This window comes from Rhineura floridana, chromosome 3 (genome assembly GCF_030035675.1).
Source record: "Rhineura floridana isolate rRhiFlo1 chromosome 3, rRhiFlo1.hap2, whole genome shotgun sequence".
NCBI classification, from domain to species: domain Eukaryota; kingdom Metazoa; phylum Chordata; class Lepidosauria; order Squamata; family Rhineuridae; genus Rhineura; species Rhineura floridana.
Genome location: NC_084482.1, coordinates 47,265,936 through 47,288,500, shown reverse-complemented (window position 1 = coordinate 47,288,500; position 22,565 = coordinate 47,265,936). Strand labels below are relative to the sequence as shown.

At 44.8% G+C, this 22,565-nt stretch overlaps 1 long non-coding RNA gene across 1 annotated transcript in view; it reads left to right on the top strand.

Moving 5' to 3' along the window:
- Positions 1 to 14,134: 14,134 nt before the first annotated feature.
- The window catches only part of LOC133382114 (uncharacterized), a 46,122-nt gene continuing 37,691 nt past the window's right edge, over positions 14,135 to 22,565 (top strand). The window contains exon 1 of the long non-coding RNA XR_009761796.1: positions 14,135 to 14,322. This is a non-coding gene — a long non-coding RNA (uncharacterized LOC133382114). The remainder of the gene's footprint in view (positions 14,323 to 22,565) is intronic.

The window sequence follows — 22,565 nt, the reverse complement described above, 5'->3', positions numbered from 1 at the left end:
CATTTTCATTGTGCTGTCCACTACAACCCCGAGGTCTCTCTCCTGGTTGGTCACCGCCAGTTCAGACCCCATGAGCGTATATGTGAAATTCAGATTTTTTGCTCCATTATGCATAATTTTACACTGGTTTATATTGAATTGCATTTGCCATTTTTTCTGCCCATTCACTCAGTTTGGAGAGGTCTTTTTGGAGTTCTTCACAATCCCTTTTTGTTTTAACAACCCTGAACAATTTAGTGTCATCAGCAAACTTGGCCACTTCACTGCTCACTCCTAATTCTAGGTCATTAATGAACAAGTTGAAAAGTACAGGTCCCAATACTTATCCTTGAGGGACTACACTTTCTACAGCCCTCCATTGGGAGAACTGTCCATTTATTCCTACTCTCTGCTTTCTGCTTCTTAACCAATTCCTTATCCACAAGAGGACCTCTCCTCTTATTCCATGACTGCTAAGCTTCCTCAGAAGTCTTTGGTGAGGTACCTTGTCAAACTCTTTTTGAAAGTCTAAGTACACTATGTCCACTGGATCACCTCAATCTATATGCTTGTTGACACTCTCAAAGAATTCTAATAAGTTACTGAGACAGGACTTTCCCTTGCAGAAACCATGCTGGCTCTGCTTCAGCAAAGCTTGTTCTTCTATATGCTTAGTTAATCTAGCTTTAATAATACTTTCTACCAGTTTTGCAGGGACAGAAGTTAAGCTAACTGGCTTGTAATTTCCGGGATCCCCTCTGGATCCCTTTTTGAATATTGGCGTTACATTTGCCACTTTCCAGTCCTCAGGCACGGAGGAGGACCTGAGGGACAAGTTACATATTTTAGTTAGCAGATCAGCAATTTCACATTTGAGCTCTTTGAGAACTCTCGGGTGGATGCCATCCGGGCCCGGTGATTTGTCAGTGCTCCCAATTGGTTCGACAACACTTAGATCTCACACCAGGTCCTGGTCCCCACTGAGGATTAAGTCCAGGGTTGCCGTCCCTCTGGTCGGTTCCATGACCAACTGGTCTAGGGCATAGTCATTTAGAATATCTAGAAATTTTGCTTCTTTGTCATGACTGGAACATATATGCAGCTAGTCTATGTCTGGGTAGTTGAAGTCACCCATTACTACCACATATCCTAGTTTGGATGCTTCTTCAATTTCATATCTCATCTCCAGGTCTCCCTGAGCATTTTGATCAGGGGGACGATAGATCATTCCCAGTATTAAATCCCTCCTGGGGCATGGTATCACCACCCACAACGATTCTGTGGAGGAGTCCACCTGTTTTGGGGTTTCGAGCTTGCTGGATTCAATGCCTTCTTTCACGTATAGAGCGACTCCGCCACCAATACGTCCTTCCCTGTCCTCCCGATATAGTTTATATCCAGGGATAACCGTATCCCACTGGTTTTCTCCATTCCACCAGGTCTCCGTTATGCTCACTATATCAATGCTCTTCTCTAAGACCAAGCACTCCAGTTCTCCCATCTTGGTTCGGAGGCTCCTAGCATTAGCGTACGGGCACTTGTAAGCAGTGTCTCTCTTCAAGTGTCTTTGGCACTTGTGGTTTGGCCTGTGGTAATTTTGCCCTTCTGAATTTATATCCTGTGCCCCTGCTCTCACAATGCCTACTTCTAGGCCTACCTCTTTTAAAATTTCATCTGGTCTTTATCCCGGGGGGAGGTTTACTCCGAACCGGACCTTCCTCGGCTCCTGTCGGGTTTCCCCCTTCAGTCAGATTAAAAGCTGCTCTGCCACCTTTTTAATTTTAAGTGCCAGCAGTCTGGTTCCATTCTGGTTCAAGTGGAGCCTGTCCCTTTTGTACAGGCCCGGCTTGTCCCAAAATGTTCCCCAGTGCCTAACAAATCCAAACCCTTCCACCCGACACCATCGTCTCATCCACGCATTGAGACTGCAAAGCTGTGCCTGTCTGGCTGGTCCTGTGCGTGGAACCGGTAGCATTTCAGAGAAAGCCACCTTGGAGGTCCTGGCTTTCAGCATCCTACCTAGCAACCTAAATTTTGCTTCCAGGACCTCATGGCTGCATTTCCCCATGTCATTGGTGCCAACGTGCACCACGACCACTGACTCCTCCCCAGCACTGTCTACCAAACTATCTAAACAACAAGCGATATCCGCAACCTTTGCATCAGGCAGGCAAAACACCTTGCAGTCTACACGTCCATCACACACCCCACTGTCTATGTTCCTAATGATCGAATCACCCACTACAAGGATCCCTCCACCCCCTGGAGATATATCCTCGGCACGAGAGGATAGCTGCTCATCCCCCAAGAAATGGGTCCCTTCTAAGGGATCGTTTCCCTCTTCCTTGGCTGGATGCTCTCCTTCCCCGAGACCATCGTTCTCCATGATAGCAGAAGAGCTATCATCCTTGGAGTGGGACATAGCTATAACATCCCTGAAGGCCTCCTCCACACACCTCTCTGCCTCTCTCAGCTTTTCCAGGTCCGCCACCTTGGCCTCAAGGAAATGAAGTCGTTCCCGGAGAGCCAGGAGCTCATTGCACCGAGAGCACACCCATGACTTCTGTCCAACAGGCAGATAGTCGTACATGCTGCAGGCAGTGCAAAAAACTGGAAAGCCCCCACACCCCTGCTGGCTTCTTACCTGCATAGTTTTGTTTAAGGTTTATTACGTCAGTGGGTTGGGGACTGCGGTTTAGTTGAGGTCAGGGAACAGACGGGCAGAGTGGGGGGCCCTAGCCTCCGCGCCCTACTGCCGAACTCGCTTAGCTGTACTGGAGGGCTCATCAGGTCAGTTTGCACCTGTACATTCAGCCCCTAAGGCAGAGTCGGTGGCTGCAGGGAGTCCTGATGTGGAGACTGCTGTAGCTCATCTGGGTTTTGGTGAGTCCACTCATCAGGGTAATGTGTGGGTAATGTCTGGGTGGCCTGGAATGGGGCCTTGGGCTATGCCTTGGGGAGCTGCTCGGGGGTGGTCTTGCCTGCCATATTCAGGGGCACTATCTGCTGGATATGGACAGGGTGTCTCTCTTTCTGCCTGGCAACAGCCTATGAGTGATGATTGTAGACGGGTTTGGACCCCCGGGGGCACTCCTGTGGCAGAGGACAGCCCAGCTCACTGCTGATCCACTGTCTCCTGTCCGGGCTGTTACAGTTCCGTTTGCGGAGAGGTCAGCTGCTCTGGGGGCTCACTTGTTGATGGCAGCAAGGGAGTGTATTTGGAAGGGAGAATACATAGATGTGTTTTCTCTGTTATACCATGAGCCCGTAATGGGGAATTCTATATATCCATACATATATAATCACAGAAGGCACATTTCTTTTATAATCATAAGGAGTTAAATACTGAACTTCAGGCCTATTGGGGTCCTGAGATTCATGCTTACAGAGAAAACAGAATCAGCATTTTATTCAGGCTAACAGCAAAAACCTGATGCGATGGCAGCAGGTCACAGCGGTCTCCTGTTTTCCTGCCAAATCACTGGTACTTGACAAAGCTGAGATTAATTACTTTATTGTTTGGAATCAAGAAGCGTTAGGAGCAAGAGAAGCTGTGATTGATGAAATGAGTAGGGATTTCCAGTGTTTGACTCTTGAATGCTATCTAAAGGAGAAATGTTTTATAGAATAATCAAAATGTTTTAATGAAAGAGAAATTAATGATTTTAAAACAAATCAGTGTACTAAATTTATAAGTTTATAAGTGTATTTTCATTAAGAAAAGGGTACATCTGGGGTGGCCTGCCTACCTGTCTCTATATTTTTGAGGAGATATTAGTTAACCAGTTATCCAGCTTTTTTCCTTAGTTTGTGTGGTTTCACAGTGTACCTCAGGGGTTTTAAATTAAATCCTCCTTCATGAGCTATATATTTTATAAGTAAGGAAAAGAGATTTCTGAGAAAGTATAAGGACATCAGAACCCCTATGGCAAAGGAATAGAACTGGGGGTGTTCATACATTCCCAAACACTCTGAGTTAGGTTCCCAAACTTAACTCAAGGGAACTTGTCTAAATTTCTCCGGTGTGCCTGAGTCAGCCTGACCCATCTGAAAACAATGGCATATGGAATGTACTGCGTATGCCTGAAAGCATATTCACAATAAGTAACTGTTCCAACTAGAACCAAAATTCATTAAAGAGACAATAGGACAATGGTAACATTTATGGTATGGACAGAACCTTGGAATCGCCACTGGAGTTAGCTTATACTTTCTGATTGGTTTGGAATGATGTTATGTGGGCAAGGACTCATAAGATTGGTCAAATCATTGTCACATGTTGTACTTGTACTCTATAAAACAGCTTGCACACAGTGCCTCAGTGCAGTCTCTCCTGGATGTTTCTGAGGGGCTGACCCCGCATATGGCCCTGCATATGCTTGTAAAGAATAAAGGCCTACCTTTTTGCTTCAAGCCTGTGTCTTCTTCAATTTTATTTAAGGACCCCCAGCAAAAGATCCCAATGGAGAAAAAATTGTCCTACACCCGAGCAGAAGGAAAAGGAGGAGGAGAGAGACAGTGAGAAATTTAAAAAGAAAAAGATGGATAGGACCTGGGGTAATTGGATGGAAGGATTTTTAATTTATATGGGGGTGGAGATTCAGTGCCAGCCTATGAGGGTGGCAGCTTTGGTGAAATACCTGGGCATAATATTTAGGGCACATACGGAATTCATGGGGTCAGCATGGCTGGCCTATGATAATTTTTTGAGAATGAGAGCAGCAGTGGATGTGAATTTACAGTGGGACAGTAAGGAGCCATAGTTGTAGTTCATGACTGCAGCTCGACCGTGCAAGGGGATAGGGCAGATAGCGAGCATTTACTGGGTAAGACTGCCACTGTGGTGCCTTTCTGTGGGTCCACGTGGCAAGGGGTTCAACCCCGCCTGTTCTGTTGGGAGTTCAGTGGTAAGGGCTTTTGCACCAGGAACCTGTGTAAATTTAGACATGAGTGTTCCATCTGTGCCAGCTCCCATCCTTTTACCAGCTGCTCTAGAGCTTGGGGGTTTAATGGTTTTCAGAAGGAGGAAAAGCCCGGCCCTTGATGGCAGCCTTCAGGTAAGGGGTCCCACCCTGATTAATATTTGGCAACTTTTGCATTTGCTCCATCACTATCCTAAGAGGGTGGAAGCAGTTTATTTGGGGGAAGGTTTTGGTTTTAGGATTCCAGTTGTTGGGGAGCATAGGCCCTACATGTCAGGGAATCTAAAGTCAGTAGTTTGAATGGAGACAGTGGTGCAGGAGAAAATAGATAAGGAGGTAGCTGAGGGACGGGTCTTGGGTCCATTTGATTATCCTCCTATGCCCACTTTAAGGGTACCCCCTTTGGGCATCATTCATAAGAAAGATCCTGGACAGTATCACCTCATTCATCACCTGTCTTACTCTAGGGGGCAGTTAGTGAATGATGCCATTCCCAAGCATTTGTATTTGGTACATTATGCTTCCTTTGACAGCGCAGTTGTTATGATTTGGCATTTTGGCCTAGGTGCTCTCATGGGTAAGTGTGATGTCAAGTTGGCTTTCCCCCTGCTGCTAGTCCACCCTTTGGACTTTGATCTGTGGGGGTTTTCGTTTAAGGGTTTGTTTTATGTGGATTGAGGTCTGCCCATGGGATGTTCTATTTCGTGTTCAGCTTTTGAACGCTTTAGTACGCTCCTTGGGTGGGGTCTAAGAAGGAGAGCCAGCTCTAATGCAGTAGTGCATTGCATTGATTATTTTTTTTGTTGGTCCTGCTGGCTCACAGCAGTGTAGTCAGCTTATGGCTGTATTTGGGCAGGTGGCAGAGGAGTCAGGGGTGCCTTTGGCCAGGAAAAACCCGAGGGCCCTTAGCCTGTGCTTACCTTTTTAGGTATTGAGCTTGGCTTAGTAGCACAGGCTTGCTGTTTACTTGCAGTCAAATTATGAGAGTTGAAATGCAAGGTTGATAGCAGGAGGGATGCTAGGAAGGTGACTCTCAGGGAGCTTCAAGAATTAGTAGGGTGTTTAAATTTTGTGTGCAGGGTCATAGCACCTGGCAGAGCGTTTCTGCACAGGATTTGTGACCTGATGAAGGGCCTCAGCAGGCCCCATCCTCAGGTTAGAATTACCAGGGACATGAGGGATGATTTGGTCATAATTTTTGGATCAGTTTAATGGGGTTTCTTTTTGGCGTAGGAATTTGTTATTGGAGGCTGAGTTGCAAGTTCACTCTGATGCCTCTGGGGTTTTAGCTTTTAAGGTTATTTTTCAGGATAGCTGGTGGGCAGAGGCATGGCCGGTGGCCTGGGCTGAGGCTGGCATCACCAGGGATCTGACCTTTTTGGAGTTTTTTTCCCATAGGAGTTGCTGTACATCTGTAAGCAGCTGATTTGGCTAACTCCGTGGTGCATTTTGGTGGCTTTGGAGGTAGGTGATGTGATGGTGCCAGGCTATGGTTTCAAGGCACACGAGACCATCTCCTTGCTGAAGCTAAGCAGATCTGGGTCCAGTCAGTACCTGGATGGGAGACTGCCCAGGAACCACAGATATGCTGCCTTGGGTTCTGTGATGAAAAAAAGGTGGGGTATAAATGTGATAAATAAGTAAACAAACAAAACAGGCATAGTACTCTGAACTTTGGTACTAGCCATTAGGGTAAGAGCACCCCAAAGCATGTCTGGGGGCTTTCTATTTTGTCCCCAGTATGGTCAGTCTTTGACTAAGTTCCAGTTTTGGTCTATCACCAGATGGGCCTTGTCATGTTTGGGTCTGGATCTTGGGCAGTTTGGTATGCACTCTTTCAGGATTGGTGCGGCTGCCACTGCAGCTACCTTGGAATTTGAGGGCACAGCGTTGCAGGAGGTGAGGTGCTGGCGCTTGGGTGCTTTTTGTGTTTATGTCAGGCCAATCAAGGGCCCATGTTGACCATTGTGCTAAGGAGCGTATTGTTAATTGTTGTTTCTAGTGTTAGTAGATCTACACTGGTTGCCAATTGTTTACCGGGCCCAATTCAAGGTGTTGGTCTTGACCTTTAAAGCCCTATACGGTTTTGGCCCAGTTTATCTGAAGGAGCACCTCCAGCATCGCCAATTATGCCGCCTGATGAGATCAGCCACACAGGACCTTCTCTCGGTTCCACCAACTAAAACAGCCAGGTTGGTACGGACCAGAGAGAGGGCATTTTCAATTGTGGCCCCCACCCTCTGGAATTCCCTCCCGTTTGATCTTCGTCATGCCCCCTCCTTAATTGGTTTCTGCTGAGCCTTGAAGACCTGGCTATTCAGGCAGGCCTATGGGATTTCTGGGATGGGTTAGTTGTTAACGTGTTATTAACTGGAAGAGTGGGTTAGATGATTGATGGTCCTATCTATTTTATATTGTATCTTAGTGTATTAATGTATGTCGCCTAGAGTGGCCGTTAATTCGGCCAGATAGGCGACTCAGAAATAAAATTTTATTATTATTATTATTATTATTATTATTATTATTATTATTATTATTATTATTATTATTTCTGTTTTAACAGGTTGGAGGGTGCTGGAGAGAGTCAGGGAACTTATTTGTGGCCACAGATGGTGTTCTGGGACAAGAGGAGGGCGTTGCAGACAAGGTACGGAACCCAGTTGGAGCTCAGCCATTGTGCTTCAGTCCAGTGGTGGGTAGATGTGGCATGTTGTGGGAACGCCTTATACCAACACTTTTTGATGCTTCATTGGTGCAGCACCCTCCACCGGTTTTGGTTATCCATTTGAGAGGCAACAACCTGGGAATGTTGAAGAGGAAAAGCCGCTGTCATTCAGGCTTGCCTGGACTTTGAGGCCATACATAGAATGTCACCGGGGACCATGATTGTTTGGTCCGATATTCTCCCCAAGAGGATTTGGAGGGGTGGGATTGACCCTAAGAGCCTGAACAAGAAGTAAATAGGGAGGTCTGGCTCGCCCTTGCTGATATGCAGGGCGAGGTAATACATCATCCGGAGGTGAAGTGTGGCAGGGCTGGTCTTTACCACCCAGACGGTGTTCATATATCTGTAATGATTTGTTTCTGACTGATCTGCAGAGTGCCCTGCATGTAACTATCAGCCGCAGGTGGGGAAAGAGGGACTAAGCTGAGGCTTGTCTTTTGTGGTGGATATGTGTGAGAATTTCACTGGTTAGGGTAGCCTTTCTCAACCAGTGTGCCTCCAGATGTTGTTGGACTACAACTCCCATCTTTCTGACCATTGGCAATGCTAGCTGAGGCTGATGGGAGTTGTGGTCCAACAACATCGGGAGGCACACTGATTGGGAAAGGCTGGGTTAGGGTTTGGTGAGCACCCTTAGGCACCTTTTCAGGTGATAGGTGGAATCTGAGGCTTGCCTTCCTGGTTGTGAGGCCTATTGGCAGGATAAGGCTCACCTTTGGGGCTAACCTGTAATACCCACTTAGAATTGTGTGGCCCTGAGGGGGGTGAAGCAGGAAGGCCTCCCTAACCACCCTGCAGGGATGGGCCCCGGAGAAAGGGATTGGGCTTAGACCAACCCCTTTTCCACCGCAGGGTGACCTTGCCCAATTGGGTAAGTTTTCAGTCCCACACTTTTCTTGCCAGATAATTTGTTATACAATCAAGCACTTAATTGGCTTTATTTAAATAAACATGGCCCTTGATTTATCCACACTTCATCTTGTCTTGGCTCTTCATTTCCAGCTATGGGCTGCAATTACTGGAAGCCACAGCAGGGGAGAGTGCTCTTGTGCTCAGGTCCTTATTGTGAGCTTCCTATAGGCATCTGGTTGGCCACTGTGAGGACAGGATGCTGCAATAGATAGACCATTGGCCTGATCCAGCAGACTTTTCTTATGTTCTGACTATGAAATGAAATCGGAATGATTTTTATGTGAGAGGATTACCAACCTCCTTTCCTGAAAATCCTTGATCCTAACAGAAGCACTATACGCCTTCTCTGAATCCTTGCCTCCACAGCTTGAACTATTAACTTACTATGGAACTACATCTCAGAGTTTGTATACTTGGTCTCCCTCTCTTCTTGGGCAGTGTAGGTTACTTGGGCTACTTACAAGGAAAAAGGTAACTAAGAGATCACATCTCTCTTTTTACAAAATAAAAATATAAAATTAAGATAATTTTTGTAGTAAGCTACAAATATTATTTAATAATAATAATAATTTAATAATAGTAATAATAATTTCCTGTAGCTGTCACACTCATACAACCCTACCCAGGTTCGAAGGACTGGGTGATCCTAAAATCAGCCCTGACTTCTGTCTGTTAGGAGACCCCTGTCAGCTTTGTTATTCCTTTGCACCAGCCACTAAGCCTTGAGGGTAAATGAGACTGCCAGGGTCTAACAGAGGTTCCCTTTTCAGGCCCTTTAACTAAGGGTGCATTCAGACATGGGGCTTATTGCATTTATTTTACTGGTAGTGCTTCTGTCCCAATTTTTAAAATTCATTTCACACTGGAGTACCAGGAATTGTGGCTTTCGACAGATACACCACTATGTTGCGCTAAATATCTTTCACACTGCTGCAGTGAACAGGGACTTGTTTCTATTGCTCCCATTATACACATAAGCATTGTGTGTGTGTGTACTGCCTTCAAGTCGATTCTGACTTATGGCAACCCTATGAATAGGGTTTTCATGAGCCTGAGAGGCAGTAACTGGCCCAAGGTCACCCAGTGAGCTTCATGGCTATGTGGGGATTCAAATCCTGGTCTCCCAGGTCATAGTCCAACACCTTAACCACTACACCACACTAGCTAGTTCCCCCATAATTCACTGTTTTAATATATCTCATCACAACTATATGTGACCTCTCTTCCTTTTGACATTCTTCTGGTGTATGTGTGAGTGAGAGAGAGTGAGTGAGAGGGAGAGGGGGGGAACTGCTTCCCACACCTATGCCGGAATATGCTGGAATATGGCACAATTTTTGTGAGGTTAAAAAAACAGGCAGGGAAATAAAAGTACAAAACTGCTGTGATTTATGAGATTTTAGGGCTTGCAAATGGTATATTTCTGGAATAATTTATCATGGAAACAAGAGCTAAACTTCCACTATATTCTGTTAGATTTCCAGAACTGCTCCTATTTTGTGTAAAAGGTTTAAAAAAAAAAAAAAGCAAAAATTATGAGGTAAGGAACTGTAAGAGAAACAGATTCAGAGCTTGGAAAAGTTACTTTTTTGAACTACAACTCCCATCAGCCCAATCCAGTGGCCATGCTGGCTGGGGCTGATGGGAGTTGTAGTTTAAAAAAGTAACTTTTCCAAGCTCTGAACAGATTAAACTGCTGACTGAAACCACATTGAGTAAGCTGTGAGATATGGGTTTGCGAGCCCCTCCCTTTCACCACAATAATGCCTGAACCCCCACCTACACTGTAGCTGCCTGCTATGACCTATTTAACAGATCACATACAAATTGCCAATCACATCTGACCCTACTATATGGCAGTGCACAGTAGGCAAATAATGGGGAGACCTTCCCAAGGCCTTTATGGAAAAGGAGCTAACAATTGGCTCTTGGTCTTATTTTTTTATTTATATCCCACCCTTCCTCTCAGCAGGAGCCCAGGGCGGCAACATCAGCCAGCAATACCTTAAACATAGTGTCCATAGTGGTCTTAAACATCAGCCAGCAATACCTGGCTACACTGTGGACAGATGGGCAACCTGCCACTTCCTCTACAAGTGTTTTGAAATGCAGCATTGATTTCAGTTCCTGAAGAGTTTTTTTAAAATAACAACAAGCATAGAAGAAAGTATGCTTTACTCCATAGCCCACCTCTAATCCAAACATCCATATTTTGGATCTTTATAATGACCATTATTGGTTTCATCAGAAACACAAATGATATCCACTTTGTAAGTTTTATTTTGCTGTGAAATGCACCACATTTTGAACTTCTGCTGATATAGAAAGATCTTGGGACCACTGCTGGTTTTTTTAGAAGTGTAGCAAAGTTTGATTTTGTCAGTTAAACTGCAGGGCTAATGCAAGTTAATCTGCATTAATTCATCTATTTTAAATCCTTGATTTTGCATTCTCTCTAACAGAGTATTCAGCCCTATCAATGAGTAAGGATGTTACTCTATTCACTTGATGTTTTAAACTACGGAATTTTTGCAATGTATTATTTACCGTATCCTGGATTTCTATTTATCAAATTTTATTGTATTTACTTTATACTGACATATTCTGTGATATCTGTAAACTGCTTAAGAGACTTTCCTAAAAATGTTAAATGGTGTATACATTAAATAAAAAAAATAAACATTTAAAATCCACACATATGCAAGTTATACTGCTCTCTAATCTAAAATTACTCTCCAGCAGCATGGCAAGAACTACTACAGAGACCTAGTTTAAACATTCAGGAGAATGGGATTGTAGAGACCAGGGTAGCAGAATGGACAGTACCCCTTCAGACACTGGCAGAAATGTCGTCTCTGAAGATCCCCCACATTGTAAGAATTTTTATAAGCAAAACAAGATAAACTAGCATATCAAGTATACATTCTAGCACAGTGCACACACCACACATTAGTTTCCTACTTTCAGGTACAATTATGCAATACAGCATTTGAACATGTGACATTTGCTGTGATACAGCCTATTCTCCCCATGCATTTTGCCGTTTATCTTCCTTCAGCATCCCTACAAATATTTTGTGTGAGCAGGAACCACTTCAGGTGTCACTTAAGTAAAATCTGACTGCAGCAGTTCTTTGTGGATAGATAGTCTGTGCTGTATTTGTGTAAAAAACAAAGGCAGCAGGAAAAGCTTTTCTCAGCATCAAGGCACAGTGAATGGTATGCTGCACTGCTTCCACTTCTCATGTATTTGTTTAAGGAGCAGAAACACTTTCTATCAAAAGATGCTGAGTGTACGTGAGGAATTTCTTACTGAAATTCTGTTATGTCTATTAAAATTGCTACATATGTCTCACCGGAACAAGGTGGATTCACCTATTGATGTCTATGTTGCAGAACTAGTAACAATATATTTGGACCACATAAGTTCACAAAATATATGCATCATATAAAAGTTGCCGGGCAACCTCCTGTACTGTGTAGGGAGCAGTACAAATCCAAAACCAAGTTAAAGAGTTGGGAAGGAAATACACAAGATCTCAAGTCCAATACACCACCAGACTTGATACTCAGTGGGCTGACTTGCATGTTAACACATGTATAAGCCTGAGTTAACTCTTCACCTTCCACCATGCTCTTCACCCTCCTCCTCCTCCTCAGCCAAGTTCACTTTCAGTTCCAAAGAATCCCAATTTAATCCTATGAATCCCTATGTAAAGCAAGCAATTGAGAGTTGCAAAACAAACTAACTTCAAGTCAAGGGTTATGATGCAGGCTTATTTATTACATTTATATCCTGCCTTTCCTTCATCATAAAAGCCCAAGGGGTCATACATCTGGTTTCCAAGCAGTCTCCCATCCGGCTACTGACCCAACCCAAACTTGCTTAGCTGCAGCAAAGTGCTAGCCTTATGTTCCTTCAGACCAGTGTTTCTCAACCAGTGTGCCTCCAGATGTTGTTGGACCACAACTGCCATCAGCCTCAGCCAGCTTTGCCAATGGTCAGGAAAGATGGGAATTGTGGTCCAACAACATCTGGAGGCACACCAGTTGAGAAACACTGCTTCAGACTATAGCCTGGGACTAGCTAACTAAGTGTTTATTGTAAACCAGGACTCCTACTTTGCACATGATGCTCAGCCAAGATTATTTGAAACTGTAAGTAATCTTTGAAGAAAGTGTCCTGGGGAGAAATTCAATTCAGTTTTAAAGGCAAACATGCATAATTCACATTTTCTGAAACCATACATGAATAGAAACATCCATCCTTCCAAATTTGAACTTCTCAGAATTTTGCAATGCAGTTCTCCAGCCATGTAATATGTACAAAAATACATATACTTGCATAAATGTGCATAGAAATGCACATATTAGTGAAAACATACAAAAATGCATTATACTAAGGGACATTGCTCTGCAAAAAAGAGTGTATTAGGCAACATACAAAAATAGGTTTATTAGAAGAAATTTGCACTAAAATCCTGATGAATTTTCAGGATAATTTTTTTTGGAAAAAATTCACAAATTGATGTGGAAATGTGGAGAACCGAATTTAGGATTGGAAAAATGAGAAACTGACAGAACCAAACTCCTCAGATTCACCCATCCCTAGTGGGAGGAGGGGAAGAAGGCATATATTAAGGCTTTTTGATGTAGCACTAAACCATAATTCAGCATTATGTGCAAACCAGCCTTATACATACCTCTGTGAGAAGGGGATATCACCATTACCACCATAATAAATCCTCAAAATTTCCTAGACTCCTTATTTAATTTTTGAGTTTCTTTTGGATTTTCCCCCTCTATGTTTAACCTAAATTAACTTTCCTGCAGTTTAAACCCATTGTTCAGTTATAATCCAGGTATAGCAAAGTCAGCAAACTAAATGTGTCACTGGCAAAAGCAATTCTATAATGGCAAAACTGAACAACATAACTGAAAAATCTTGCTCTGATTTTTGTAATATGTGGGCCATATAAAAGATCTCCTAATGTTGCTTTAATGAAGTTTCTTTCTACACCACTCTGGTGTTCACTCTTTAAAAAGGTAGCAATTATATGATAACTGTAGGCAACATGGACTGTGCCTCATTACCTCTCATTTTGGAGGTGCCAAATCTATGTGGGACGCCGTCATTATTATGGCTTACAGTTGGCTAAGGTCACCCTGGTTCATCTGTTTTTTACATTGGTAGCCTTCTCCTTATTACTTGCCAAACAAACCTTTTTATTTTTGCACACGTTTATGTTGATTTTGTGGTTTCTGAAATTGGATTCTGGCTCCTACAGCCCTATGTTTCCACAGCAACTACAGGCCTTATCTGCTACTGCTGTTTGGCAGACAGACAACAAGGCCTTTCAGTTTACTTCTCTCTCTCTCTCTCATTTTAATGTACTTTTTCGTCTTTAACTTTTTTATTTTTACTTTTCCTCGCACATGCCATTTAAAAATCACATAATTAATTGAGTACACCCTGTGCCACATAGGGTTGCCATGGCTTTGAAGCCCCAAAAGAACATTTTATACAGCTATGGGTGCCATTTTTTTTCAAAGCACAGCACCTGGCGCCAGTACGAAATCTTGTGGAATTTAGCATATCCTACTCCAGGTATGATAAAGAAAACCTGGCACACTCTGTTTGTTTTTACTAATTTCCTTTCCAAACTGTCTTTTCAATATATGCGAAAGACACAGGGAGTAAAAGTTTGTTATTTTCTATCCAAAGTTAGGTCCCCCACACCCACCCCATTACCTCAAACCTGCTTAAACTGCTTCTTCGTTTGTGGTAAGTCTTTCTTTCTCCTTCTGTGAAGTGTGGTCTGATTTAGCATCATGTAGCTTGGAGCTGTTACTGATCTTGCAGCAGCAGCAGCAAGCGGAAAAACCAACAAGAAAAAAAGTCATTGACAGGCTGCATTAAAAGTTAAGAACAATAAATGATCTCATCACCTTCTTAAATACAGAGAGATGGAAGGGGGAAAATACAATCCTTTACTTCAGTGAGTGAATGAGTCTGTTGGGACAGGTATAGTGGAAGGCATTTCTAATGGCACCACTAAGGAAGAACAATTCTGCTGAGTTGAAACTGTTATGTCTCTCAGTAGATAAAAAAAAGATATTTATTAGATGGAATGACTGAGCAAAGACAGTTGAGGAAATATATACAAAGGATAGAAGGTTGGATAGCCATGTAATCTGTATGAAGGATGAGTTACATTTTTCTAATCCTTTGGTATATTGACTGTTCCGCAGGATTTGGTTTTAGTCTCTTAGGGCATAAGTAATGAACAAAGTTATCATGTGTTGGCGTGAGACCCAGATGTTGTGAGTCTTGGATTGTTTTACCACCACAAAGCTCTATAGGCCAGGCACTCAGACAGTCTACTTATGAGACTAGAACTGCAGCACTAGCTGCAAGGTTTCATATTCTCATTAATTTCAAAGATGCACTGAGAGAAAGCTATGTACATCTCTTGTGGTCAAATATGAGCCATGCATAACGAGATTTGCAAGATATAAATGAGATGTATTATTATAATTTATTATTATTATTGCCCATAATGTTCAGTGCACAGAGTACAATGAGTAAGTCCTCCTGATCTGTTCTTTAGGAATGGTCTGAAGGAATAGGAGGATACTACCTAGCTGAAGCAAAGCAGGCATGAGTCTGCTCAGTTCCTGGATAGGAGATTGCCTGAGAACCACATGTGTATTGCCTTAAATTCCACGACAGAAGAAATGCAGGGTGTACATGTAAGAAAAAAATAGAGTAATGGGTTACAATCTAATAGACTACAAAAGGGAAAGGGGAAAATAAGCAAATTCAAATACTTATGATAATGTAATGTGAGTAGTAATGCAATATGCTGTAATGTGACTAGTATTACAGTGAAAGGTATAAATCTGACCATTATGGGGGGCAACCAATTGTATATATCTAAAAATATTCTCTCATACATGCTAATTTAATTGGCAGCATGCTTCAAACTATCATCTAGAATTATGGAGAAAGGGAAATGTAGATTAAATGGGACAAGTGACTAACTGGGTCCAATCTAATGAAGAGGTATGCAATGCCACCCCATCGACTGCTACTGGCAGGGAAATGTAAATGTGAAATACTTCCTGTTTCTGCGTTTCTCCATAAAAACCTCCCCTCCACCTCCCTCCTATCCCCTCCCTCTTGCCCTGTCGTGTCCAGGGCTGGACTCAGGAATCACACCAGTCGATGAAAGCAATTCAGTTTTTATTAATGTAATATCCAGACAGAGACTACGTCTCCTCATGAAGCAACACAATACACGTGTCCTGCGACATGCAAGAGAGTTGACAGAACTAGGAATTCCCACCCCCCTTTCCTTTTTAAGGGGGCTTTCCAGCACGAATTCTCTCACTCCGCCTTAGGACAATTTCTTCCCCGCCCCTTCTCTCTCTCCCCCTGACTCGTTTTTCCCTTCTCCGGGTTCGTGTTGAGGGTGGAAGTTCTGCCTCCCCCTCCTCTTCTGAAGATTCTGTTTCTGGGATTGGAGAAAGGGGGGGTGAGCGTCATGCCCATCAGGCTGACATTTCCCTGGCTGAGGAGGGAGTGGAATCCCCCCTCCTTCTTGGTCTAACGGCTCTGGCTCAGTGAGGGGGGTAAGCGTGGGAAATTCCTGAGTAGTGTCTGTAACTTTGTCTGCTGGAGTTTCAAGGCCTCTGCAGTCGCTGGGCAACACTATCTGAGAGTTCTCCCTCCCCCTCTTCACCCAGCTCTGAGAAAGTGATCTCCTGCTCATCCTCTGAAGTGCTAGGGTCCCAATCCTGCATCCTGACACCATCCCCTCCCTCATGCTGTGCCCCCCCACCTGTCGGTTTCGGATGATGGGGAAACTGTTTATGGAATTCTTCCACTAAATCTGGGGCATGCACATCCCTTTCATTTCCCCCAGATCTGTCAGCTGGCCCATAACCCTTCCAGTGAATTAAGTACTATAATTGATTATGCCTCCTTCTGGAATCCAGAATCTGTTCCACTTCGAACTCCGGCTGTCCCCCTACGAGAATGGGTGCTCCCGGAACTTCCAGTGGCCATAACTCGCTGGGAGGGGCTGCTTTCGTTAACAAAGAGCGATGAAACACGGGATGGATTTTGAAGGTAGCAGGCAATTTCAGTCTATAGGCCATGGGATTGATTTGTGCCTCCACTTCAAAAGGCCCCAGTTTCCTGTCTTGCAGCTTCCTACACTTGCCTGGCATCTGAAGGAAGCGGGTGGACAGCCACACCTGATCTCCTGGCTGGAGGGAGGCCCCCTCTCTTCGATGTTGGTCAGCAATTCTTTTGTACTCTAGTTTGGCCTCGTTTAATTGCTGTTTAAGCACCTGCTGCACGGCCTGTAATTCCTGCAGAAATTCTCCTGCTGCAGGCACCAGCACATTTGATGCACTACTAGGGAATGCCTTGGGATGGAACCCATAATTAGCAAAGAAGGGTATCTGTCCAGTGCTAGTATGCAAGGAGTTATTATAGGCAAACTCTGCAAAATGCAAATAGGAAACCCAGTCATTTTGTTGATACGAAACATAACGTAAATACCTTTCCAAGACCGCATTCAGCCTTTCCGTCTGCCCGTCCGTCTGAGGATGATGAGCAGAAGAAAGTTTTAACTCCGTCTGCAACTGCTTCCAAACTGCTCTCCAAAACTTAGCTGTGAACTGGGTTCCTTGATCTGAGACTAAACTGTTTGGCAGCCCATGTAAACGATAAATTTCCTTTATGAACAACTTGGCTGTTTCTTTAGTTTCTAAGGCCCCTGGGCAAGGGAGGAAATGCACCATTTTTGTGAGGGAATCCACTATGACTAGGATGGCCGTCATTCCTTGGGACCTCGGCAAATCAGTTATAAAATCCATGGATAAATCTTTCCAGGGTTCATTCGGAGTAGGGAGGGGCTCCAACAATCCGGTAGGCCTTCCCGTCTCTGTTTTTGCTCACATGCAGACAGCACAGGATTTTACGTAGTTCTCAATGTCTCTGCGCATTTGAGGCCACCAAAAGTCCTTGGCTACATTCTGTATGGTCTTAAAGATGCCAAAGTGTCCTGCTGTGACGGAGTCATGACATTGGCGCAGGATTCTGAGTCTTAGCTCACCCTTCGGCACATATCTGGCGGTGTTACGCCACAACAGCCCATCTTTCCAATGGAAGTTTACTTCTGGTCCCTGGCTCTGTTCCCTCTCCTGAATGTACTGTTGCGTGCATGGATCCTCCCTTTGTGCCTTTCTGAGCTCCTCTTCCCAAGAAGGTTGACATGATCCCAACACCAGTTTCTCTGGCGGAACCACGTACTGGGGTTGGTTATCAATCTCACCTCCTTTGTATTGTGGCTGTATGGACAGGGCATCTGCTCTCTGATTTTTTTCATGGGCATGGTAAGTAATCTTGAAGTTAAACCTGGTAAAAAACTGTGACCAACGTATCTGCCTCTGGTTCAACTTCCGGGCCGTCTGTAGACTCTCCAGGTTCTTGTGATCTGAACGTACTTCTATCTGATGTTGAGCCCCCTCTAAGTATTGCCTCCAATTTTGAAAAGAATCCTTAATGGCTAGTAACTCTTTTCCCCACACTGTATAGTTCCTCTCAGCATCCTTCAGTTTTCTGGAGAAGTACGCGCAAGGGTGTAGCTCCGTTCCCCATTCCCCTGTAAGAGGAACCCCCCGATGGCAAAGTCTGAAGCATCTGCTTCCACAACGAAAGGGCGGGTAGGGTCAGCGAAGCGCAAGATGGGCTCAGAGGAAAACTTTACCTTCAACTCCTCGAAGGCTCTTGCAGCGTCCTCTGTCCATTGAAATTTTCTCTTCCCCCTTAAGCAGTCAGTGAGAGGGGATGTTAACTTGGAGAAACCTGGAATAAACTTTCTGTAGTAGTTGGCAAATCCCAAAAAAGTTGTACATCCTTTTTAGTGGCTGGTTGTCCCCAATCCAGTATACAACTCACTTTTTCTGGATCCATTTCCACTCCTTCAGCTGAGATGCGATACCCAAGGAAGTCCAAAGACTTGAGGTGAAATCCACATTTCTCTAGCTTAGCATACAGATGATTCTCTCTCAGTCTTCTCAACACAGTTTTCACATGCTGATCATGGTCTTCTTGGTTCTTTGAGAACACCAGGATATCATCTAAGTAACAGATTACGTACGTGTCCAAAAGGTCTCTAAACACGTCGTTCATGAACTTTTGAAACACGCCTGGGCTTCCACAAAGCCCGAATGGCATCACCAGATATTCAAACTGACCATAAGAGGTCAAAAACCCTGGTTTCCATTCATCGCCCTCCCTCATTCTGATCAGATTGTATGCCCCTCGTAAGTCCAGTTTCGTGAAGATTTTTGCAGAGCGCAGTCGGTCTAGCAGCTCTGAGATCAGGGGCAGCGGATAGCTGTTAGGGATGGTGATTTGATTCAGTGCACGGTAATCATTGCAAGGCCTGAGCTCCCCCCCTTCTTCACGAACAACAGGGGTGCTCCAGCGGGGGACTGTGAGGGACGTATGAATCCTCGCTTCAGGTTTTTTTTCAGGAATTCCTTCAGGGCCTCTCTCTCTTTCTCTGTGAGAGAATAAACTCTTCCCGATGGAATGCTGGCTCCTGGCACTAAATCAATCGCACAGTCATAAGGGCGGTGGGGAGGTAACGTCTCTGCCTCTTCTTCATCGAATACATCTCTAAATTCTCCATACTTCGAGGGGAGGGTTACCTGCTCAATCTCCTGCACTGCTCCAGCCAACGTGTCGGGTTTTTCTTCTGCCTGACAGTTTTCCTGGCAATACTGAGAAGTGAACCACACCACAGCGTCCTTCCACTTTATCTGTGGGTCATGCTTGACTAACCAGGGCATTCCGAGGATTACATCAAAGGTCGAAAGGTCTGTTACATACAACGAAATGAACTCTTCATGCCCTGGGATTTGCAGTTTCAATTTCTCTGTTGCTCTCGTTACCCCCCCTCCTTTCAGGGGCCTCCCATCTATGGTCTCCACCGGCAACGGGGTGTCCAGTTTCCATTGCGAAATTCCATAACGCTTTGCTAGCTCTGCATCAATGAAATTTGTGGTTGCTCCACTATCAATTAACGCGGTGGAGTTAAACATTACTCCTTTGGAAGTTGTAATCCGAATTGACAGTACCAAGACTCCTCTTGAAGGAGGCGTTGCCACCTGAGGCCCTTTGTCCAATGTAGCCCCCAGTCCACAGGCCTGTACATGGACTGGGTTCTCTAGTTTCCCACCGGCTCTGTTTTTCCCCCTTTTAGTACACAATCTCTAGCCACATGGCCCGGTTTTGAACAATAGAAGCATAAACGTTCTTTACGACACCTCTCCCTTTCTTCTTCCGACAGCGTCGGCCTGACCCCTCCCTGTCCCTCAGTCACATTGCCTGACGTTCCTGGGGTCGGAAGGGTCTTACTGCGAGATGCTGAAACCGAATATCTCTGGACCTCCTGTTTCTTTTCCAGGCGCCTTCCTTCCAACCGATGGTCGATCTGTCGGCATAGCCGAATCAGTCCAGGCAAATTATCTGGGGGGGAGGCTCTAGCCAATTCATCCAGGACTTCAGAGCTCAGTCCACTCCTATACATGAACATCAAGGCTGCATCATTATAACCAGTTTCCTGGGACAAAATTTTAAAAGCGTTGGTGTACTCTGACACCGTTCCTTTCCCTTGCTTCAAGGCCCCCAACTGCCTGGCCACCGTCGCCGCCCTTTGAGGGTCCTGGAACATCTCAGTCATGGCTCGCATAAAGTCTCTATACCTTCCCAGAAGGCCATCCTTTCTGACCAGGTACAGAGTTACCCACTTGGCAGCTTCTCCTTCCAAGAGACTAATGACAAACGCCACCTTGGCAACATCACTGGGAAACTCTGCGTTTCTGATGTCCAAATACAATTCACACTGAGCCACGAAGGTAGAGAGCTGCTCACTCTGTCCCGCATATTTAGGTGGTAATCCTATAGGGATCTTCACCACAGCTGCCGGAGGGGCTGCTCGCATCTGATCTACTGTGGTTCTCAGGGCCTGATTGTCAGTCTTCAAAGTCCTGACAGCCGCTAACAAGGTTTGAACATCTGCCTGTAAATCCGCCACATTGGTCCTCAGCCATCTCACTTCTTCCGTCTCAAAAGTGGGATTTGTTCCCCCTGCTCCCTTCTCCATCTTGTTGTGTTCAAGCGGTGGGAGCATTGAGGGTGAAGTTGGTGGTTCTGTCAATCTGTCATGTCCAGGGCTGGACTCAGGAATCACACCAGTCGATGAAAGCAATTCAGTTTTTATTAATGTAATATCCAGACAGAGACTATGTCTCCTCATGAAGCAACACAATACACGTGTCCTGCGACATGCAAGAGAGTTGACAGAACAAGGAATTCCCACCCCCCTTTCCTTTTTAAGGGGGCTTTCTGGCACGAATTCTCTCACTCCGCCTTAGGACAATTTCTTCCCTGCCCCTTCTCTCTCTCTCCCTGACTCGTTTTTCCCTTCTCCGGGTTCGTGGTGAGGGTGGAAGTTCTGCCTCCCCCTCCTCTTCTGAAGATTCTGTTTCTGGGATTGGAGAAAGGGGGGGTGAGCGTCATGCCCATCAGGCTGACTTTATTCGGGCTGAGGAGGGAGTGGAATACCCCCTCCTTGTTGGTCTAATGGCTGTGGCTCAGTGAGGGGGGTAAGCGTGGGAAATTCCTGAGTAGTGTCTGTAACTTTGTCTGCTGGAGTTTCAAGGCCTCTGCAGTTGCTGGGCAACACTATCTCTGAGAGTTCTCCCTCCCCCTCTTCACCCAGCTCTGAGAAAGTGATCTCCTGCTCATCCTCTGAAGTGCTAGGGTCCCAATCCTGCATCCTGACATGCCCCTTCCCTCTCCCTTCCTTCACCCCTCCTTTCCCCTCCCCCCTTCTAATCCCCTCCTTCCCCCTGCCCTCCCCCTCCTCCTCCTCCATGGTCACTTTTACCTATCCTAGGTCTACGACCTGGGAGACCAGGATTCAAATCCCCACACAGCCATGAAGTTCACTCGGTGACCTTGGGCCAGTCACTGCCTCTCAGCCTCACAGGAAGACAATGGTAAACCACCTCTGAATATCGCTTACAAATTGTGGAATAATGGCACTGACTGTTCTGCAGAATATTTTCCAATGGGCATGAGTGTCTCAGGGTACACAAGATAATAGTGGGAAGTGAAATATATTCTAGCAAAATTCTAGGTATGTTCTATGTTTTTAATTGACCATGCCCACCTTTCCTTAAGTGGAGTAGTTTAAGCACAGCAGGCTGAAAACATGCATCTTGGGCAGGCCAAGTTTGTTTTTTCCAACAGCTAGAGTCATTGCTTAAGTAGCAACATATTGTAATCAGTCTGATTTTACATCAAACTGCACTTTCAGATTCAATGCACTCAAAATAGAAATAGCGCATAACCTCCAGTTTGCTACAAAAAAGGCTATCTTCACCATCATAAGACATTGACCAATAAAAAGGCTTTGACATTGTTGTTGTTGTTGTTGTTATGTGCCTTCAAGTCGATTATGACTTAGGGTGACCCTATGAATCAGTGACCTCCAAGAGCATCTGTCACAAATAGGGTTGTCAGGTTCTTGGCCTGAGACTGATCCTGTATCTTTAGGAGAAGAGAAAGTCAGCCAAGTGCACGTGTTCTTGCAACTCTGTAATGGGAAAAACCAAAAGGTGGAATTCTCCCTCCCCCCTCCACAACTTTTAAAGATACAGAAGACCTCTTGGTTGCCAGGCCCGGCCTCCCAGAGGTCTTCTGTATCTTTAAAAGTTGTGGAGTGGGGAGGGAGAATTCCACCTTGTGGTTTTTCCCATTACAGAGTTGCAAGAACACCTGCACTTGGCTGATTTTCTCTTCTCCTAAAGATACAGGATCAATCTCAGGCCATGGACCTGGCAACCCTAGTCACGAGCCAGCCTATTCAGATCTTGTAAGTTCAGGTCTGTGGCTTCTTTTATGTAATCAATCCATCTCTTGTTTGGCCTTCCTCTTTT